The 23,744-nt window shown below is 37.1% G+C and overlaps 1 protein-coding gene and 1 non-coding gene across 10 annotated transcripts in view; both read left to right on the top strand.

Moving 5' to 3' along the window:
* FKBP5 (FKBP prolyl isomerase 5) overlaps window positions 1-23,744 on the top strand; it is a 109,605-nt gene that overhangs the window by 2,563 nt on the left and 83,298 nt on the right. For 2 of the 9 annotated variants that reach the window (XM_055330887.1, XM_055330886.1), the window contains exons 1-2: window positions 3,810-3,921; window positions 4,091-4,193. The exons of 6 other annotated variants lie outside the window; for them this stretch is intronic. The gene's annotated coding sequence lies outside the window, so the exon portion shown is untranslated. Of the gene's footprint in view, window positions 1-3,809; window positions 3,922-4,090; window positions 4,194-23,744 lie in introns of those variants that run through there. One more of the 9 variants, XM_055330888.1, reaches the window with a different exon arrangement.
* On the top strand, window positions 18,058-18,160 carry LOC129513171 (U6 spliceosomal RNA). Its single transcript, XR_008665156.1, has one exon. It is a non-coding gene; the product is annotated as a U6 spliceosomal RNA (small nuclear RNA).

Raw genomic sequence — 23,744 nt, 5'->3', positions numbered from 1 at the left:
TCTTCAATTTTCTGTTTTTTTCTTGGATTGGGAAAGAACACATATTTTGGATTAATTTCCTAAATGTTTCTTAGCTTAGAATCAGTCTAGAGAAGAAAGAACATCCTCTTTCTGTAGCTGTAGAAGTAGTCATTGCTGTTGTCTTTTTGATCGTTAGGGTAGATTGGTTGCACAGTGACTTGTCCTGTAGAGTGGGTTTTATTCTGTACAAATAGTTGTAAGGAATCTTAGAAGTCTGAGGGTCCTCATTCTTTTGGATGATTTAGATAATTGTTCTTTAAAGTGTATAGGAATATATTTTTAACTACTGTATGTAATTTGCTGTGTATAATTACTATAATCTTTGTCCTATGGTGATGCTTAAATATACCACATATGATAAATTAAACTAGTATTTCATAGTTTTGTTTACACAAAAGCAGCTTTTAGGAACTTTATAAAAATGCCTTCTAATTGAAAACTCATTTTCAAATTCAGTTTTTGGATATTTTACTAGGGTTTTTTGGTCCACTTTAACTTGTGGTAGACCATATCATAAAATTATCAACCACATTTCAGTTTCAAAATTAAGTATAAGTTGAATTCTCACATCTACACAGTAAACATTGTGAGTGTGTTTAAGTCATTTATCCTCAGGTGTGGTTCCTTTTGAGTTTGGGGGTGAGGAAATATTTTTGAATGAATAAAGCCACAAAAAAACAAGGGCGTATATTAAAATAACTAATTTGAGGATAAATCAAGTGACACTCTTAGTCATGAATGTAGCTTTGAAGTATTATGCATGTTATACCTAAGAATATATCTGTATAGGCCTTTGCAATAATTTTTCACAGTTCCTAAAGAAAAAAAATCTGTACTGTACATCTTTGGCACACCAAATCCTGTAATTATTTGATACTGAACCACTAAATATGGACATTTTTAAAATTCTGAGATTATTTGTAAGTTTTTTAAGATTTTTTTTTTTTTTTTAAGTAACATGTACACCCAGTGTGAGGCTCGAACCCACAACCTGGAGATCAGGAGTTGCATGCTCCATGGATAGAGTCAGCCAGGCATCCCGAAACTATTTGCGCTTTTTAACCAGCTGATTAATAATTAGATTTCATTTTATTGTATATTTCTGAATTTTCTACAGTGCATTTTTTTTTTCAAACAATCTCTGGCCAGTTTTATTAAAGAAAAATTTTACATTATTTTCTTTTTACCAGTCTTTTTTGGCATGCTCCTAATGGTATTAGAATCGTCTGGATCGGTGGTAACTGGTGTGCATTCTCTGTGGTATTTTCCGCAAGCTATGCCCAATTCTGTATTATTGCCACCTTAGTGATAGATACCAGTTTTGGCCAACAGGATGTAGTACTTTGTTTCAGATTTCCTCAAAGCTAGGCAGTTGTTGGCTAGGATGACCAGTTTTGCTTGGTCATGTCTGATCATTTTGTCTCCTTGTACCCCATCATGTACTGTCCACTTATATTGATTTGGAGCCTAGACTTGTCTCCAGTGACTTTTTCTTCTATGTAGCCCCACCATCATCTTGCCTTAGGTGTGGGATAGGCCCCAGCCAAGAGCACTCACCAGGATTGCCAAGGAGGTAGAAAGGGTCTGTGTGCATTTTTAACTTTTGATAATATATCCCCAAAGTGTAAAGAAAATTAAATTTATATACATAGGAGACTGAGTGGTTGTTGGTATGAAAATAACTATTGATTTAAAAATAATAGCCACTTAAGTGTGATTTAATTTGCAAAAAAGATACTTACCAGGTAAAAGACTCTTCTGTCAAGAGAGACAGCTTAGAATTATTTAGAGTAGGGCCTTATGCACCCTTGTAACTAATCTGTATAACAGGTTATTAAGGATATTTTAGCAATATTTGAAACACTAAAATTCAAGTACTCGAAATAATTTGTATCTCACACTTTGTTACAAAAAGAATTGGCCTGTACTCAGCTGAAATTTAAACATGTGAGATTGTGATACTTAAATGGAGCAAGTTCATTTTTTTCTTTTTCTTTTCGTTTTTTTTTTTTTCTTTTTTTCTTTTTTGGAGCAAGTTCATTTTATGCGTAATTTAGTATTTACTTCTAGTCTTTCGGAATTTGTCTAGTTAATGAGAGTGAAGGACCACCAGAGGGAGTATGGGGTCTACGAATTTGCTCTATCTGTTTTTTACTCTTGGTCTGAAAGAAAAACACTTGAAAAATAAGAATAAAATTGTAATTCTCTAAAACAATCAGGAAAAAGAAAATGAAAGATGGGGTCTGTAGCTATTTTGAGCTGCTGTCATTTTTGTAACAGTTAATCGAGGCTGTTTTCCTTGTTTTAGAAAATGATACAATTATTAGAAAAGTGAAAATGATGTATTTTCGAAGTGAGTAATGGGTTAAGTAAATAATTATACATCTGCAGAAGTTAGGGAACATCCAAGATGCTAAGAATGTTTTGTAAGATTAAAAAAGTAATACATTAGAACTGTGTATTTTTGAAGTTGCTTATTTTGGGGAAGGAGGAATAAAAGATGAACAAAGATCAAAGACTAGAGGAGGGTTGTTTCCTCCTTTTATAGTTGCAAACCCTTCCTAAAGCAATGGTAAATTTCTAGAACCATTTGTAGCATTCAGCCTCCATTTGGAAATTTATAGATGATGTCAAATGAGGAGCCACTTCTAGTCCCTTGAAAAATGATCATCTGATTATCAAAAGCAGGGTTGGGAATTTCAAAGGATCTCTTCAAAAATCAGATTTGTGTGTATGTTTCTTAGTGTTACTAACTCTGGAAATTAGAGAAACTCTCCTACTTTCAGCTGAAAATTACACAGTGGGATTTCAAAGTCAAGATGTCTCTGTCATAGATTTAATGCTGCAGTAAATTACTTTTTGGGATGGAGAAAACATCCCAGAGGTTGAGTCCTTTTCAGAATATATTCTCAATGAAGATGAATGATCTTTACCCATATTTTTTTTTTTTAAATTTTTATTTATTTATGATAGTCACACACAGAGAGAGAGAGGGGCAGAGACACAGGCAGAGGGAGAAGCAGGCTCCATGCACTGGGAGCCCGACGTGGGATTCGATCCCGGGTCTCCAGGATCGCGCCCTGGGCCAAAGGCAGGCGCCAAACCGCTGCGCCACCCAGGGATCCCTGATCTTTACCCATATTAAGTATTAGCTGATGGATTATTTCCCTGTTTAACTTTTTGAAAAAGCAAAACAATAAAACTTGTAATTTTAACACATATTTTGGGCTTTACCCCTCGCATAAAAGATTATTGTGTAGTGGAGGTAATGTTTAATGTTTTGAAGTTCTAGTTGTGGCGGGGGCGGGGAGGTTTGTTAGGAGAAGAAGGTATTTCATTGAAGCAGAACAGAGTAACTTATATGGAGAGAAAATCTATTTCTCTTTGGAATTATTCTTAGGTTAAAACGTAATACTTATTAAGCAGAATTGAAATGAACAGCTTTTCCATCTTAGATTTATTTTCGCTATGAACTTTATAAGTTTTTAAAACATATCTTTGTTGGTTCTGGGTGGGCTTCTCAGAATCTGTTCATTTACACACACGCACACACAAGTAGATAAGATATCTATGATTTTTGTAATTTATATATGTTTTTACTCTATATGTACATCTGTCTATACTGTATGACTAAACAGGGTTGTTTATATGTGGGGAACCCCTCCATTAAATGAAAGCTTACTGTGTTAAGGGGAATAAAGTACATGATCACAATAAGATTGATGCAAAAAAAAAAAAGTGATGCAAAATGTTCATAGCAACTTTTCACAACAGGAGTGAACAATTGATTCACACAACATAAATGAATCTCAGAAATATTATTCAGAGCAAGAGAAGCCAGAGAGAAATATGTACCAAATGATGCTGTTTATGAAAAATATAAAACAGGCAAAACTTTAGGTAAGGTGGTAGAAATCAGGACAGTGGTTTCTGGGTAAGGGTTGTGGAAAGGGGCAGAAGGGAATTTTCTGGGGAGATAGAAATATTCTGTAGCTTGACTTGGATAATGGCAATTCAAGTGTACACTTCTTGGGTAACCTTTTATTTTTGTATAATTTTTAACTTACAGAAAAGTTGCAAGACCTAGTACAAGGAACATCCAGATTCACCAGTTGGTGTATGCGCTTGTTCAAACTTATTGAGCTGACTACTTAAGATCTGGGCATTTTATGGTATGTAATTTTTACTTTAACAAGGAAAAAGCTACAACAATTTGTTGAAAAGGAGAATGATCTTGTCATCTGCAAAATATGAAATACCTCAATTCAGACTTCAGCAGTGCTTTCATAATGATAGAGAAAAAGAGAATCACCAACAGTCTCTTTTGTCTCTAAGTATATGTATTTATGCTGCTGCTCTGAAGTTTCCTGATGACATATTTCTGTTAGAAGACATAAAATTCTGAAAATGATTCAAGGCAGAGCTGCCACCAAGGAAACCCTGCTTGATTTTGTTATCCTATGCACATCACCTAGAGAATGAGACTAATTGCTAGCAATAGCTTTCTGGGAATTGAAGGTGCTTATTCCTGTTAGAAAAGTTACACACTTACAGTGTGCTAGTTTTGTACAGATGTGTAGTTTTTATTGTTTTGGAACTTACAGATGAAGAGGAGGCAAACAAATCTAGTTGTCGTTTTTGGGTGGTGCTGTTTATCATAGAGAGGAAAGATAGGTGCTTGTAAACCATATATGACTATCAGTAAGTGGTAAATCTAAGCAATTTGTTCTCTATTGGTTGCACTGTTATAGTCTCAGTAGAGTGATTTGATTTGAATTACATCCACTTAAGTCCTGGCTTAAACTATGATCATTGTTAAAAACCTTTAACTTTTCCCCTCTTCTTATTTATATAATTTTAAATATGTGCATTTTTTTTTACAAGTTAGGGTTAGATGTAATTTATGGATATTGGTTCTTTTAAAAAATCTTTTCCCCCCTTTTTTGCATCTACATTAAAAAGTTGTTTATTTGATTATTTACTAGAGTGGAAGATGTTTGAAATAACATGACAGCTGACTACATTCAGCAAATTAATCATGGATACTGGGGATAAATGTTTATTTTGTCTTTACTAACCAAAGACATATATTTGTATGGACTGTATTTTCTTCAACAAAAATTACAGGTTCGTTGAAGAGAAACATAATAAATGTCCAATGTCAAACAACATGGATAAAAGGATTTTTTCCATTTAATAAACTACTTATGTTTCTTTAAAGTGACACAGGATCTTTTCCCCCTTTCATACACATTAAATTTCATTGGTCTATTGTTTCTCGGCCTTTTGGCTAAGATCAGGTGTAAGTTTCATTGGTCTATTTTTTTAAAGATTTATTTATTTATTTATGATATATATATATATATATATATATAGAGAGAGAGAGAGAGAGGCAGAGACACAGGAAGAGGGAGAAGCAGGCTCCATGCCAGGAGCCCGACGTGGGACTCGATCCCGGGACTCCAGGATGGTGCCATGGGCCAAAGGCAGGCGCCAAACCGCTGAACCACCCAGGGATCCCCTCATTGGTCTATTGAGAATGAATAAAACATTATTTGAAAAATTTTTATCTGTTATAATTCTGAGTTGTCAAACTTTAACCACAGATAGAATTTAAAAAATAGGGGATCCTTGGGTGGCTCAGCGGTTTAGCACCTGCCTTTGGCTCAGGGTGCGATTCTGGAGTCCCGGGATCGAGTCCCACGTCGGGCTCCCGGCATGGAGCTGCTTCTCCCTCCTCCTGTGTCTCTGCCTCTCTCTCTCTGTCTATCATAAATAAATAAATAAATCTTTAAAAAAAATAAAAAATATCTAGGGTGCCTTAGTGGCTCATTTGATCAAGGATTGGACTCTTGATTTTGGCTCAGGTCATGATCTCAGGGTGATGAGATTGAGCCCCATCTTGGGTTCTAGGCTGGGGATGGTGTCTGCTTGGGATCCCCCCACCCCACCCCTGTCCCCAATTACTGCTCACACTCTGTATCTCAAAAAAAATTTTTTAGGGGATGCCTGGGTGACTCAACAGTTTAGCGTCAGCTTTCCGCCTAGGGCATGATCCTGGAGACCCGGGATCGAGTCCCACGTCGGGCTCCCTGCATGAAGCCTGCTTCTCCCTCTGCCTCTGTCTCTCTCTCTCTGTGTCTCTCATGAATAAATAAATCTTAAAAAAATTTTTTTAAAATTAAAAGTAATTAAAAAATTATCTAGGTAGACTTTTTAAAGATTTTTTTTTTTTTTTTTTTTTTTTTTTTAAATTTATGATAGGCACACAGTGAGAGAGAGAGAGGCAGAGACACAGGCAGAGGGAGAAGCAGGCTCCATGCACCGGGAGCCCGATGTGGGATTCGATCCCGGGTCTCCAGGATCGCGCCCTGGGCCAAAGGCAGGCGCCAAACCGCTGCGCCACCCAGGGATCCCAGACTTTTTAAAGATTTTTTATTTTGGAAGTTTTCAACTACATAGAACTAGGGAGAATAGTATTATGAACTTCCGTACTACCTATTCTTCAGATTTACTAATATGGGCATTTTGGTTAATGTACTTATAAAACTATTAAGTTCTCACCACTATTGTAAAATTGTAGTAGTATTAGTGCATCAGATTTTTCTCTCAGTTTTTTTCTAAAAGTTTTGTTATAAATAGGGAGTCTTCAGAAACAATGTGTTTTAGTTCAGAGACTTGACTTTGGACAAATAGTAATTATGGAACTGTTTTAATCCTTACCCTTTTCTCTTAGCCTGAGGAAAAAATTAATTTTTTAGCTTTTCATTTAGAATAAAGCAGTCCAAATATATCTATGTGATAAGTATTATTCATATGGAAGGTTAGGTTATTTTCAAAGTGTTATCTGAGGAATGCTGTTGTTTTAAATGTTTTTCTGTAAACTTCTTTCTCTAAAGACTTAATCATTGCTGTGCTTGCTAGGCCCCAAATCCATATTTTCTGTCTAAATTTGAGGCCCAAATTTTCACCTATGTCTGCAAACTAAATAAGTTTAAATACCATCTCTGTAGCAGCTGCACTCCAGCACCCCCTCCGCTCACCCCCAGCTGAAAAGCTCTTCCCAGTTTTCCTCTTTAGCTGTTAATAACTTCGTTACTCTTCTTGGTCAATTTTTTACTCTTTTTTTAAAAAAGGTTTTATTTATTCATGAGAGACACAGAGAGAGAGGCAGAGCCACAGGCAGAGGGAGAAGCGGGCTCTCGAGGGGAGCTCCTTGTGGGACTTGATCCCAGGAGCACTGATCCCTCTAGCCCTGAGTTGAAGGCAGATGCTCAACTGCTGAGCCACCCAGGTGTCCCATCTTTTTGTCCTTTTCATTTTCAGTACAACAATCCTAATCTGGTTAACATGTTAAAGCAGATTATCCCTAATCTAGTAATGAACTTCATATATATGAAAAGTAAGCTGTGTTCCTAAAGTAAACTAGGCATTTTCTTCCCTTCCCGAGAAGGCTTCAGTCAGCCTTTTGTAGGCAAAGACATGTTTAAGGCCTAGGTAATCACTGTACTTAAACTAAAGTTTAATATAGAAGACTTTAAAGTCTTATGTATAAAGACTGTTATAGTTATCTGTTGTCCAGCCTCCAGGGGTCTGGGGCATGATTCCTTTACAGATGGATTGTAGTTTATCAACTAGGCTTGCTTTGGTCAGTTTATGGAGATCTTTTTCTTTCTGCTTTTCTGGGAAATTAAATCTTCTCCCAGTTAAGAACCAGGACTTAATTTGAAATTACTGACTTTGGGAATAAAAGAATAAAATTCCATATTGCCTTATGTAATCCAGAATATCTGGTTATTTTCTTTTAAGGGAAGTAGGAATAATATGTAAATTCTGAGATGCTTATACAGAAACTAATTTAATAGTTATTAAGAGTGGAAAATGGAGGAGTAAAATACATTTCTAGAAAGCCCTAGTCTGGTAGGAGTAGATGTTGGGGTGAGATTGAGTAGCTTTACAATCTTGGGCAATTTAAAATCAACCTTTCTGAGCCTTATTTTAATTGTAAAATGAGTGGGTTGGATTAGGTAGTATTTTAAGGTTTCTTTGCAGCTCTGAAATTTTAAAATGAATGGTTTCTCAGGAAAAAAACTCCTAATTTATATACTGTTTCTAGTAAATTTTTCAGTCATTTCATATTTTTCTATTTCCTTTAGAGGTTAGGAAAAGGAATAAAGAAGTCAGAATTCCTAAAATAGATTAGATTTTAGTGTTATTTTTCTGTGTGTCTTCACTGAATTTATCCTGGATTCCTACTTTCTACCTTTTGTTTGTGTCCATTTTCCCACTTTTATTACATTTTCTTTCCTTTACAGTGTGGCTTTCATATTCCTCTTTTCTCTGCTTTTTGCTACTGCTTTTTTTCTAGCTGATCCGTGAGGCTCATATTTCATTATGGGCATAGAATTTATCAAATATACACTTACGTCTGAGCTATCACTAAATTAAATTTAGCTATCCTAATGATTGTCAGGATTAACGGGACCCTTCTACTCTATAATACAAAAGCGCAGAGAGAGGAGTCTGAGTGTAAAGGGAATGAGGGAGCCTGAAGGGGGAAGAGTGGTGTCGAAGAGAGTGGTGTCCAAGGATATCCTGGTATTTTGATTTACTTATTTATTTTTAAAAAAAATATTTTATTTATTTATTCATGAGAGACACAGAGAGAGGCAGAGACATAGGCAGAGGGAGAAGCAGGCTCCATGCAGGGAGCCCCACATGGGACTCGATCCAGGGTCTCCAGGATCACGCCCTGGGCTGAAGGCGGCGCCAAACCGCTAAGCCACCAGGGCTGCCCTGATATTTTGATTTAAAGTAGAGCTTAAAATATTTCAGTCAATGATGGGGACTCTGCCAGTGAGAGGACAGTTTGGTCCTGAAGTCCTGCTGAGCTACAAGTTTTTTTGAGGGCAGCAGCTGCAACTCTGGTCTGAAATCATTAGTGTTCAGGGTTATGCTGCAGAGTAAGTGCAGGTTGAACTGAAATGTTGCTAGGACTGATTCTTCAAGGTGTTCTCCCGTTGGCTGGAGATTAAGAGCATGGTACAGACTCTTAAGACTGTCACTACTGCTATGTGATATTGCAAAACATACATAGCTTCTCTGAGCCTTGTTTTCTCACTTGTGATATTGAGGAGAGGCAGTTGTGAGGATTAAAGGAGACTGTACGTATAAAGGCACTTAGCCTAGAGCCTGCGTATAGGTCTTCAGTAAACACTAAATGCCATTATAGTTTAATAAGCACTTTTATGTTTCAGATACTAGGTTCTCTTAGGTTCTTATTATAGAATAAATGAGGCAAGAGCCTCATTTAGCAAAGATAAAATATATATACAAAAGATAAATAACCTAGGCCCACTGATAAGTGGTAAATGAGTGGTTTACTTAAGGACTCAAGAGGCAGGAATAATTGCTAAGCAGATGAGAACTTCAGGAAGGTGACAGAACTTGGTCTGAGCTTTGAATGACTAGTTAGCAAGCTGAGAGGACAAGATCCTTGGAGCCAGACTGAATCTGAATCTGAGCTCTGCTTCTATGTAATGTTAATAAGCAAGTTACTTGACTTGCCTCCTAGGATTGTTGAGAGAATAAAATGAGCTAATACATGTCAGGTACTGAGAATGGTGCTTCAAACATGGTGAGAACATGATAAATTATAGTATGAGTTGAGAGAAAACGCATTTCAGACAGAGCATTGAGTGATGATGAAGGGGAGATATTCTAGATTTGTTTGAAATGATGAAGCCAAAGTGGCTGAGGGGAATAACCTGTCGGAAAATAGTTGGTGATTATGTTGGGGCAGAATTATGAAGCCAGACATGAGATCTTTTCTGAGTGAACTGAGGGAACTTGGGAGGATTTCTTGGGTTATTTGTGAGGCATTGTTGTATGTTACAGATAACATTTCTAAGTCCTATCTCTGGCATTTCTCACTTTCTTTTCTGATTTCAATATAACTGAAACTTGTATTCAAACTAATTTTGACAGTGAAACTCATGATCTTCTATCCTGAACCATTTGTCCATTTCTTTTTGTAAATATGAGTTTTTGACTTTTTTTTCTCTCCATATTCTGGTTGTATATGTTATCCTATTCCTTTTTTCCAGATTTTCCTCTCTGTCCTCAGAGACCCCAGTCCAGATCCTAAATCACTAAAGCCATAAAGTAGAAAGAGTCAGGGAGACCCAAGAGAGGAAGGAAGGGATATAACCTCAAGTCCAGCCATCTTGCCTTCAGATGAGGACATTGAGGTCCACAGGAAGTCAAATCACATGTTCAAGATCCACAGCTAATTAATGAGCAGGCCTGTACCTTTTAGAGCTAAAGTAGGGGGATCCCTGGGTGGCGCAGCGGTTTGGCGCCTGCCTTTGGCCCAGGGCGCGATCCTGGAGACCCGGGATCGAATCCCATGTCGGGCTCCTGGTGCATGGAGCCTGCTTCTCCCTCTGCCTGTGTCTCTGCCTCTCTCTCTCTCTCTCTCTCTCTCTCACTGTATGACTATCATAAATAAATAAAAAATAAAAAATAAAAATTAGAGCTAAAGTAGGGCTGTTTTTTACTGTCATGCCTAGTGTGATTCTTAACCATCTGGGTGGGAATTATGGTAGTGATAATTTTTCTACTATTGCTATTAAAAAGCAAGATAAAAAATAATTTTACTGTCAGAAAAAATGTGATAGTAATTCAAGCTTTTTTTTTTTTTAAATATTTTATTTATTTATTCATGAGAGACAGAGACCCAGGCAGAGGAGAGGGAGAAGCAGGCTCCATTCAGGGAGCCCGATGTGGGACTCGTTCCCGGGACTCCAGGATCACGTCCTGAGTTGAAGGCAGACCCTAAACTGCTGAGCCACCCAGGCTGCCCCGTAATTCAAGCTTCTTAATGAGAAGCCTATGATTACATTTCTTGGATGAGCATTACTATTCTTTTTTCTCTTCTTTTTTTTTAGCATTACTATTCTTAAATATCCAAAATTAATACTCCAAAATCTACTTTAAGAAGAATAGAGTTTCGGGATCCCTGGGTGGCGCAGCGGTTTAGCGCCTGCCTTTGGCCCAGGGCGCGATCCTGGAGACCCGGGATCGAATCCCACGTCGGGCTCCCGGTGCATGGAGCCTGCTTCTCCCTCTGCCTGTGTCTCTGCCTCTCTCTCTCTATCATAAATAAATAAATTTAAAAAAATTAAAAAAAAAAGAATAGAGTTTCTTTCATTTTTAGAGTTGTAAATTACAAATTTAATAGTGCTCTAAACATAAATTCTCAAGAAAAGTAGGCTTTTTGTGTCTATCATTTTATAGATGTGCTTGTAAGATTAGCATGAGGAGTCGGGAGCTATTGTACTTTCACCTCACATCCCCCACCCTATACTTCTATTGCAGTAGCTTCTTAAGGTTACATCTTCTCCAGTCTCTTACATTTTAGTATATGCCACACATAATGGTGAGAAACTTATTTAAGCTTTGTTTTCTTCTACACTATTTTCCTGTGTAGATGTAGTGTGGTGGAACATCTATAAAGCCCTAAGCTTAGTTTCTGGTCACTCTAGATGCTCAGTAAATACTCCCTTTTTTACAGAGTACATAATTTTTTCTCATATATAAATAATGCCTGTTCCTAGCCACCAAATAAATCATTCTCACACTGTTTTTTTTCCCCCTTGACGTGTATTGTTTAACTTTGGCAAGATGTCCTTCCTGCATTTGGAAATTTTGCATGGTGTACAAATACTTTTTAGTCACTTTAAGCATGATTTTATCATGAAATCATTTTGCAACTGGTAATAATGTTCTATATTCTTTCCCATGATTACAGAATGAGAAAGGCATGGGTTACATAAAGATGCTCCAGACTACTTTTTATCGTGCTGTATTCCTTCAAAGAAAGTAGGCATCTAGATTAGATTTATTTTTACTGAAATACTAATTTTTCTTTATCATTTTAAAATACTGTGAAGTTGAATTGTATAATCCACAAGTATATATAAAATTTTTTTTCCGTGTCCTCAAAGCTTTTATCAGATCACTACTATTTCCCATGGTTTGGGAGTTTTTTTGCTTCCTTTTTTTTGAAGGGAGAGGGATTTTCTTTTCTCTGTCTTATCTGCAACTTGTTTTGTATTTGGAGGATTCTTTAGGTAGAAGCCCTGCAATTCTTATACACTGAGAAAGAGACTGTTGGTTTTGTAACTTTCATTCTTATATAAGTAGTATAATTTATATTTCCATCTTTGTAAATTATTAAATTCCTGTTATTGCTATGTTAGCCATCACGTACGACTTAAATGCACTGTAGTTATGTTTGGTCATAATAATTTCATCCACTGTTGTCAAAAGTGGAAATACTATAGCTGGGGTGTGTTTATATATTCCCTCTAGAGTTGTAGCCATTGACGAACAGGAAACTGAAAGCTAAAAGTTCAGGAAATGTATTGTATTGAGACTTTGTGTAAAAAAAATATGTAATACTAAACTGCTGGAAACCATAGACATTTGAAGACTGAAACATTTGTGTGTACGTTTAGTTAGACATGAATATTGCGAATTCTTAGAACAATGCTGTCATATGCTTAAATACGTTAATAGATGCAGTATGTGTGTTGCCGGCCAGGAAAGTTGTGTAATGCTAGAGAAAAATGCAACAGATTATTATATGTGTTCAACTATACGCTTTTAAGAAATAAAACAGCTGGCACATCTGTCAAATTCTTCAAGGATGTCACTTTCAGAGACTTGCAGTTTTGGTTTTAGTTTAGTTTTTGGGAAGGGTAGATCACTATGTAACAAGGTAGCCCATTTTACCCTTAAGAAGTTCTTTTTTTTTTTTTTTTAAAGTATTTCTTTTATTTATTTATTTATTTTTTTAATTTTTATTCATTTATGATAGTCACAGAGAGAGAGAGAGGCAGAGACAAAGGCAGAGGGAGAAGCAGGCTCCATGCACTGGGAGCCCGACGTGGGATTCGATCCCGGGTCTCCAGGATCGCGCCCTGGGCCAAAGGCAGGCGCCAAACTGCTGCGCCACCCAGGGATCCCCCCTTAAGAAGTTCTGATGGCATAAGTTTTATTTTCTTATATTGAATTGAACTTTATTTCCTTATAATTTATTAATATATTCTGTAGTTTTTGTAGTGTTGAAAATAATTGATGAAATTACTTAAAAATTAAATGTATGCAAGTTTTTTTTTTTTAGGTATTGTGATATTTTAGGTACTTCATAAAGTACTATGCATAGGAATCTTTATTTTTTAATTTATTTAAAAAATTTGTGTCAGAGGAGGTGTGAGGTGTCCCTTAGGTGTGCAATATATTGATTCAGCAATTCATTGCATTACTCAATGCTCTCCACAGTAAGTGTAGTCACCATCTGTCACCATACATACAAAGTTATTGCAGTATTATTGACTATATTCTCTGTTGCTGTACTTTTCATCTTCATGACTTATTTATTTTATAACTGGAATTTTGTACCTCTTAATCCCTTTCATATGTTTTTACACCCATCCCTTCACCCACCTCCTCTCTGGCAACCATCAGTTCTCTGTATTTAAGAGTTTGGTTTCTCAGGGCACCCTGGTGATTCAGTCAGTTAGGCATCCAACTCTTGATTTTGACTCAGTCTGCCTTAGATTCTTCCCCTCCCCAAGCTCACAAGCTTGTGTGTGCTCTCTCTCTCTTAAATAAATAATAATAATAAAAAAAAGAGTCTGGTTTTTTGCTTCTTTTTTTTCTTTTTTGGGAGAGGGAGAGAGGAGAAGGGAGAGAGAGAGAGCATCTTAGGCAAGCTCTGTGCCCAGCACAAAGTCAGATGCGGGACTCAGTCTCACAACCTGAGATCATGACCTGAGTCAAAGTCAAAAGTCAGAGGCTTAACTGACTGAGCCATCTAGGCACTGAAACATTTGTGTGTACATTTAGTTAGGACTATTGTGGATTCTTAAAACAATGCATTTTTCTCTTTCTAAGTGAAATTTTAATGCTGATTACTTTTTAAAAAGATATATAAAAAGTGAAAATTTAATGCTGATTATTTAAAAAATATATATATATGATTTGAAATGGTAGATGCACCACTATGTTCATTAAAGCATTATTTATAATAGCCAAAATATAGAAGGAACCTAAGTATCTATCAATAGATGAATGGATAAAGAAGGCATGATACACATGAATATTACTCAACTATAAAAAAGAATGAAATCTTGCCCTTTGCAACATGGATGGACCTAGAGGGTATTATATGCTAAGTTTTTTTTTTTTTTATTATATGCTAAGTTAGAGAAAGACACATACCTTTGATTTCACTTAGGTAGGATCTATAAACAAAACCGAAACAGACTCATAAATACAGAGAACAAACTGGTAGTTATCGGAGAGGAGGGGGCAGGAGAATGGATGAAATAGGTGAAGGGGATTATGAACTATGAACTTCTAGTTATAAAATAAATCGGGAGATGTAAAGTACAGCATAGGTAATATAGTCCATAACGTAGTAACTTTGTATGCTGACAGGTGGTAAACTACTCATTATGGTGAACATTTCATAATGTATGTAAATATCAGGTCTTGATCTTGAGGTTCCTTACTTCCAGTAAGGAAGTTTGAGTTGTGTCCTGTTGTTTTAAACTGTTGGAGTTATGTTGTGCTTAATATCCTTCTGCATATAATTCTTCTTCTGTGAGAATACTGATAATTTCCTGGAAGTATTGCTGGGCTGAAGAATATTTTGCACTTAAACTTTTTAAAGATGTTAGCAAATTCACCTTTAAAATATTTTACTACTTTGTACTTTCACTAGGGATATATAAGGTGTTATTTTCTGATAACTGTACACACTTCCATTTTGCTGATTAGAAGAGTTCAGCTTTTGAAAATGAATCCTTCCTATAGTAACTTGAGATGTTTAGGAAATGATAGATTAATATATTCTCATTGCCTGATGGAAGTCAAGTGGAAGATGGTGGTCTTCAGACCTATAGTATACATTGCACTGATTCAGATAGAAGAGATCAAGATGTTGGTTTCCTGGGGATTTGTCTTAGAATGTTTAAGGTAAACATTTATTAGTGACATTCTGAAGCAGTAGAAGGCCCTGAGTGCAGATTTGAGAAGTTTGGATCTGTTGTGCTGGAGAACTATTTAAAGTCCTTGAATTAAGAAAGAAAGAAAGAAAGAAAGAAAGAAAGAAAGAAAGAAAGAAAGAAAGAAAGAAAGAAAGAAAGTCCTTGAATTGGGAGTATACTGTGTGAGAGAGAAGCTTTACTGGCAGTATGTACAGAATGAATGGAAGTGAGTGAGTAGGCTGGAAATAGGTCAGCTGGAGAACTCTGGTAATTCAGGAAGGAAATGAAGAAAACCCAGAATATGGTGATAGATACCAATTTGGAAAGTAAGGAAGTAGGAAACACAGTGAACATTTGGCAGGTCCTGTTGATAAGATAGAGAAAAAAATATATTAAAGTTGTAAGCCTAGGAAAGTAGCCAGATAATACAGATTAATGAAGTAGAAAAGAGGCCAATTTTGAAAAGGTGATTTTCTTTAAAAAGGTAGGGATATAAAAGGGCCCCGAAGTATCTATGGTCGGGTGATTGGAGATCAAAAACTGCAGAAGAGGGATCCCTGGGTGGCGCAGCGGTTTGGCGCCTGCCTTTGGCCCAGGGCGCGATCCTGGAGACCCGGGATCGAATCCCACATCGGGCTCCCGGTGCATGGAGCCTGCTTCTCCCTCTGCCTGTGTCTCTGCCTCTCTCTCTCTCTGTGTGTGACTATCATAAATAAAATAAAAATTAAAAAAAATTTAAAAAAAATGCAGAAGAGAAAAAAGAAATTATAACTAGATTTAGTTATAATAGAGGAAGTAGCTGGAATTGAGTGGTAAGTTCTGGTATGAAGTAGTTAACAGAAAAAAAGGTGTTAATTGAGGACAACATTTTGGGAAGGGGTTCTCTCAATAATGGGAGCTAGGTTGAAAGAATAATCAGGGAAGAAGAAATTAGTAATCTGAGGAGTAGGGAAAGAATCGGGATATGTATCTGCATATGATACAATATTTACTCGATATTTTCCAGGTAGATACTGTGTTCTTCCTTTGGTGGTGATAACCTCAGAAAATTATAATGATTATCTTAAAGATGGAGTTTATTTTATACCAGAAGTTAATATTCTGCTTGAAAAATGGTCTTGAAAAAGTAGTTTTGGTGTCCTATGCTATGTTCCTTTTAGTTTCATAAAATTGTTTCATCTTGTTTTAATCTCTCTGGGTCCTACACAAGAAAAAAACACAGCTTATTGCTGGATAAAGTCCAGATACCTTGTGTATTTTAGTTGGTCATTTAAAAAAATGTTTCCTGGCTTTTGAAACTTGACTAATAACCAGTGGTAAGGATCCATATCTCTTTAGGACATAGTGTGAATTCAGTTTTTACTGTCATAGAACTTGTCAGGATGGAGCCTATTCACAGGAAATGATCTAGTATCAAAGTCAGGACCTCTGACACTATGTGAAATGGGTTAGAGTTGCAAGCTCAGGAGTCATTGTGCCTGGTTCCATTGTTCACTGGCAATATTGTGCCCCTTAATTTCACCATCTGGAAGTGGCAATAACAGTTCTATATCACAGGGTTATTGAGAGAGGCTCTGTCATGGAGCTTATATTCTAATTCTAGTAAGGAGAGACAAGCAATAGGCAAGTAAATATATGTGCCAGGTGGCAAGTGGAGGAGAAAAATGATAGAGTTGATTGCTTTTGTTTCTTGTTCTTTTATATTGGGTAACAGGGAAGGCCTCTCTGATAAGAAAGTATTTGAACAGAAACCTAACTGAGGGAGCAAACTGTGTCTCCAGGGGAGAGTTCCAGGCAGAGGGAACAGCAAGTGCAGAAGTCTCAGTAGAGGCATGTTGGAGGGGGTATAGCAAGAAGGCTGGTGTGGCAAAAACAGAGTGAGAGGAGGGGAAATAGGAAAATATTTTCAGAGAGAGCCGCTGACCAGCATGTAGGGTGTTAAGTGTAATAAGGACTTTGGGTTTTATTCTGTGTGAGCTGGGAAGCTGTTGGAGGGTTGCCAGAGTAGTTTTTTTAAGCTAGTCTGATTGTCACTTCTTTCCTTAAGAATGCTTCAGTTCTCTATTTCCTTTGGAATAAAGTTCAAATGCTTTATTCTGGCACACAAAGTCCTTCACAGTCAGCTTCTGCCTATTTATTTAGCATCATCTGCATCCTTTCCACATGTACTCTCCGCTCTAGCCAAATTGGATTACATGCGGTTCCTTGGATGGGTCATGATGATTCACGTCTTTGTGTCTTTCTGCATGCTATTTGCCCTGTGAGAAACCCTCCCCCTCAGCTCACGTAGTCCCTGGCTGTGTTTTAGAGGGTCCTTTTTGTGCTTCTAGAGCACCCTGTGCCTCCTTGTCTCACCTTTCTCCCCGCTAGCAACTTTGTACTCAAGCCACAGCCCTGGAATGTGCCGTGTTCTTCCACCAGCCTTGATTTTACTCTTGCCACACCCTTGCCAGTTGAAATTAATGTCCATTCTTCAAGAACCAGCTGGAACACTGCCCTCTTTTCCCTGCTTTATAAACTGCCATCTTTTCCCTACCCTTATAAATACTTTGTAACTCTCTCATACTTAATCACAGTTATCTTGAATTAAAATGTTTTTTTTGCTTTGCCTCACACAAAATCCTTGGCCTTACTCATTTTAGTTTCCACTGTGGCTCCCAGTGTAGGGTCTGCACAGATTTCACATTCAGTTAAGTACTCATCATGGTATGTAGGATTCATAGAAAACTGTTGGGTTTCAAGATGCTAAGGGCCATAAGCAAAGTGAGACATTGTTAACAAAACAAATTTACTGTAACATAGTGTTGATGATGGCGTGGGTACCTTGGTTCTCTCCTATATTTACTATTGGCATCAAAAGTTAGTGCACCTCCTTTGAAACGTGATTTGGCAAAACATATTCAGACACATAAATGTTCATGGGTTTTGACCTAGTGACACCACTTCCGGAAATCATCTTAAGAAAATAACAGAGCGTGTGCTTTGGCAGTACATGTACTAGAATTGGAACGATACAGGAAAGATCAGTACAGCCCTTGTGCAAGAATGACATGCAAATTCGTGTAACGTTTCATATTTTTTGTAAGTTAAATCCCAATTAAAAAAGAAAAATCTGGGCAGCCCGGTGGTTCAGTGGTTTAGCGCCACCTTCAGCCCAGGGTGCGGTCCTGGAGACCCGGGATTGAGTCCCACGTCAGGCTCCCTGCATGGAACCTGCTTCTCCCTCTGCCTATGTCTCTGCCGCTCTCTCTCTTTCTCTGTCTCTCATAAATCAGTCAATCAATCTTAAAAAAAGAAAGAAAAATCGAAAAGAAGAAAATAATACAAACCAGAATGACAATTATAACTACTAATGTTGAAAGTTTACTATGTGACAGGCACTATGCAAAGCCCTTACTTAATTTGATCCTTAGAATCCAAGGGGTGTGACTACTGTTACTTCACGTGATAGATGGAGAAATTGAGGCATGAAGTAGTTGAGTGACTTGCCCAGGCGTCGCTCATATCACTGCTCAAGCCAAGATTCTCACTGAAGCAGTGTTTATGAATTCATACTCCTTGGGGTTCCTGGGTGGCTCAGTTGGTTACGTGTCTGACTCTTGATTTTGGCACAGGTCATGATCTCAGGGTTATGATATCCAGCTCTGCCTTGGGGCTCCACACTCAGCTGGGAATCTACTTGAGATTCTCTTCCTGTCCCTCTGCCCCTCTCACTTAATGCATGTGTATGTGTGCTTGCTTGCTCTCCCTGTCTCTCAAATAAATCCTTAAAGAATCCGTACTCTTTTTTTCCTTTCTTTTTTTTTCTTTTTAAGATTTTAACTTTAAGTAATCTCTACACCCAACATGGGGCTTGAACCCACAACCCTGAGATCAAGAGTTGCACACTCCAAGTGAGCCCCCCATGTACCCCAAGAATCCATACTCTTAATTATATATGATCAAAGCCTAGGCGCAAAAATGTTCACAGCAGTGTTAGGTAGAATAGATACATTGGAAGCAATGTTTGTTAATAATTAATGTTCATCTGTTCAATAGAGTATTTTTTAATGGCTTTATTGACATAAAATTCACATAGCATGGTATTCATATCTTTAAGGGGTATAATTCAGTGATTTCCAGTATATTCACAGAATTGTGCAGTTATTACCATTATCCCATTTAAGAGCATTTTGTTTATTTGTCCCTAAAAGAAATCTCATACCCATTTACAGTCACTTCTACTTCTACCATTACCTTAAAAGAACACCAGTCTACTTCCTGTCTCTGTGGATTTGTGGACATTCCATATAGATGGAATCATACAATACATCCTATTTTGTGTCTCATTTAGCATAACATTTTCAAGGTTCATTCATGTAGCGTGTTGTCAATACTTAATTACTGAATAATAATATGTGGTATGAATATACCACATTTTGTTTACCCATTCAATAGTTAATGGACATTTGGATTGTTTCTACTCTTTAGCTATTATGAATATTGTTACATACATCTATGTACAAATTTTTGTGTGGACGTATGTTTTCATTTTTCTTGGAATTGTTGATCAAATGATAACTGTTTAACTTTTAGAGGAACTGCCACACTGTTTTCTAAAGCAGCTGCAGTATTTTACACTCCCACTAACAATGCATTAGGGTTCTACTTTTCCCACATCTTTGTCAGTACTTCCTATCATCTGTCCTTTTCCTAATAGCCATACTGGTGGGTATGGAGTGATATCTGACTTTGGCTTTCATTTGCATTTCCCTACTGACTAGTGCTATTCAGCATCTTTTCATGTGATTATTTGCTATTTGTATATCTCTTTGGAGCAATGTCTATTTGAATACTTTGCCCATTTAAAAAAATATTTAAAATATTTATTATTTTATTTTAGACAGAGTATGAGTTGGGTGGGGGTGGGGGAGCAGAGGGAGAGAGAATCTCAAGCAGTCTCCCTGCTGAGCATGGGGCCTGATGCAGGGCTCGATCCCACAATCCTGGGATCATGACCTGAGCCGAAATCAAGAGTTGGACACTTAACTGAGCCACCCAGGCTTCCCTTAAGATTTTTTTTTTAAAAGATTTTATTTATTTATTCATGAGAGACACAGAGAGAGAGGCAGAGACGCAGGCAGAGGGAGAAGCAGGCTCCATGCAAAAAGCCCAATGTGGGACTTGATCCCAGCCCTCAGGGATCACGCCCTGAGCCAAAGGCAGATGCTCAACTGCTGAGCCACCTAGGTGTCCCAAGATTTTGTTTTTAAGTTTCCCTATGCCCAATGTGGGGCTTGAACTCAAAATCTTGAGATCAAGAGTGGCACACTCTCTTGAGAGCCAGCCAGGTGCCCCTGCCCATTTTTTAATAGGGTTGTTTTCTTTATTACTAAGTTGTAGATTTTTTTAATTGAAGTATAATTGACATAATATATTAGTTTCAGCTGTGCAATCCAGTGGTTTGACAACTATATTATGAAATGCTCAGCATAAGTGTAGTTATCTACTACTATATAAAGTTACTGCAGTATTATTGACTGTATTTCCTATGCTGTACATTTCATCCTGTGACTGACTTACTAACTGGAAGTTTGCCCTTCTTAATCCCCTTCACTTATTTCACCTCTTTCCAGCCCCTTCCCTTCTTTTAGCCATCAGGTTTTTTTTTTTCCCCTGTATTTGTGAATCTGTTTCCATTTGTTTTATTTTTTAGATTCTATAAATGTGAAAACGTGGTAATTGTCTTTTTCTGATTAATATAGCATAACACTCTAATTCCGTACATATTGTGAATGTATGATTTCACTTTTTTTATAACTAATATTCCACTGTATATATACACCACATTTTCTTTAGTCCTTCAACTATCGATAGACATTCAGGTTGCTTCCATGTCTTACCCATTGTAAATAATGCTGCAATAAACATAGGGGTGCTTGTATGTTTTTGAATTAGTGTTTTCATTTTCTTTGAATAAATACCCAGAAATAGAATTACTGGGTCATATGGTATTTCTAACTTTCAGTTTGTTTTTTTTTTAATTTTTTTTTTTATTTATTTATGATAGTCACATAGAGAGAGAGAGAGGCAGAGACACAGGCAGAGGGAGAAGCAGGCTCCATTCACCGGGAGCCCGACGTGGGATTCGATCCTGGGTCTCCAGGATCGTGCCCTGGGCCAAAGGCAGGCGCTAAACCGCTGCGCCACCCAGGGATCCCATAACTTTCAGTTTTTTGAGGAACCTCCATACTGTTTTCTGTCGTGACTAGACTAATTTATATTCCCAACAACTAATGCAGAGAGGTTCCATTTTCTCCATATATTCGCAAGCTCTTGTTATTCTTGTCTTTTTGATAATAGCCATTCTGACAGGTGTTAGGTGATGTCTCTGTGGTTTTGATTTGACTTTCCCTGATAAGTGATGCTGAGCTCTTTTCATGTACTTATTGGCAACCTATATGTCGTCTTTGGAAAAATATATATTCCTAGGTTCTCTGTCCAGTTTTTAATCAGATTGATTTTTTGATGTTGAGTTGTATGAGTTCTTTATATACTTTGCATATTAACCCCTTATTAGATAGATTATCTGCAAATATCTTCACCCATTCAGCAGGTTGCCTTGTTTGTTTTGTTGGTGGTTTCCTACACCATGCAAAAGCTTTTTAGTTTGATGTTTTAGTTGTCTTTGCCATTGCTTTTCTTTCCTGGGGAGGCATAAACAAAGAATATTGCTGAGGCTGATGTCCAAGAGTTTACTGCCTATGTCTCCTTAAGAAGTTTTATGGTTTTAGGTCTTATATTGAGGTTTTTAATACATTTTGAGTTTATTTTTTCTATGTCGTGTAAAAAAGTGGTCCGGTTTTATTTTTTTGCATGTAGCTATCCAGTTTTCTCAACACCATTTATTAAAGACACTGTCTTTTCCGCATTGTATATTTTTGCCTCTTTTGTCATAGATTAATTTCACCATTATAACCTTGAGTTTATTTCTGGGCTTGCTATACTGTTCCATGGATCTATGTGTTTCTTTTTGTGCCAGCACCATGGTTTATTGATTACTATGGCTTCATAGTATAGTTTGAAATCTAAGATTGTGATACCTCCAGCTTTGTTCCTCTTTCTCAAGATTGCTTTGGTTATTTGGGGTCTCTGGTGCTTCCATAAACATTTTAGGTTTGTTCTAGTTTTGTGGAAAATGCTGTTGGTATTTTGATAGGTATTATATTGAATCTGGATTGCTTTGGGTAGTATGGGCATTTTATTTTATTTATGATTTTATTTATTTGAGAGAGACTGAGAGCAAGCAGGGAGAGGGAGAGGGACAAGGAGACTCTGCACTGAGCATAGAGCCTGATGCAGGGCTTGAACTTAGGACCCTGAGATCATGATCTGAGCCAAAATCAGGAGTCGGACACTTAATTTACTGAACCTCACCCAGGTGCCTCTGGATATTTTATCAATATTAATTCTACCAATCCATGAGCATGGTATATCTTTTTATTTATTTGTGTCATCTTTAATTTCTTTCATGTCTTATAGTTTTCAGAGTACATATCTCTCACCTCTTTGGTTAAAATTATTCTGAGGTTGGGCAGCCCGGGTGGCTCAGTGGTTTAGTGCCGCCTTCAGCCCAGGGCGTGATCCTGGAAACCCGGGATCAAGTCCCACGTCAGGCTCCCTGCATGGAGCCTGCTTCTCCCTCTGCCTGTGTCTCTGCCTCTCTTTCTTCTCTGTGTTTCTCATGAATAAATAAATAAAATCTTAAAAAAATATATTCCGAGGTATACTATTGATTTTGATGCAATTATTTTCTTTCTTTTTCTGATAGTCATTAGTATATAGAAATGCAACAGATTTCCATATGTTGATTTTGTAGATTTATTGTTGGATTCTTTAGGGTTTTCTATATGTAGTGTCCTGTCATCTGCAAATAGTGACAGTTTAACCTCTTTCTTACCAATTTGGATGCTTTTTATTTCTTTTTCTTGTCTGATTACTGTGGCTAGGACTTCCAGTGGTGAGAGTGGGCATCCCTGTCTTGGTCCTGACCCTAGAGGAAAAGCTTTCAGCTTTTCACTATTGAGTGTGATGTTAGCTGTGAATTTGTCATTTTTATTATGTTGAGGTATATTTCTTCTGTACCCACATTGTTGAGAGTTTCTATCATGAATGGATGTTGAATTTTGTCAAATGCTTTTTCTGCATCTATTAAGATGATTTTTTTTTTTAAGATTTTATTTATTTGTTCATGAGAGACATGGAGAAAGGCACAGACACAGGCAGAGGGAGAAGCAGGCTCCACGCAGGGAGCCCAGTGCGGGACCCGATCTCGGGTCTCCAGGATCACGCCCTGGGCTGAAGGCAGCGCTAAACCGCTGAGCCACCTGGGCTGCCCTATTAAGATGACATTGCTATTTGTATATCTCTTTGGAACAATGTCTATTTGAATACTTTGCCCATTAAAAAAATTTATTTAAAATATTTATTATTTTATTATTTTATTTATTATTTTATTATTTTGATTGTTATTCTTCATTTTGTTAATGTGGTGTACCACATTGGTTAATTTGCAGATATTTAACCATCCTGCATTGCTGTATTAAATCCCACTTAATAGTGGTGAATGATCCTTTTAAAATGTTTTTGAGTTCAATGTGCTAATCTTTTGTGGAGGATTTTTAC

This window comes from Nyctereutes procyonoides, unplaced genomic scaffold (assembly GCF_905146905.1).
Source record: "Nyctereutes procyonoides isolate TBG_1078 unplaced genomic scaffold, NYPRO_anot_genome, whole genome shotgun sequence".
Classification (NCBI taxonomy): Eukaryota; Metazoa; Chordata; class Mammalia; order Carnivora; family Canidae; genus Nyctereutes; species Nyctereutes procyonoides.
Note: the sequence above shows the minus strand (reverse complement) of the source record. Positions and strands in the feature narration are given on the sequence as shown.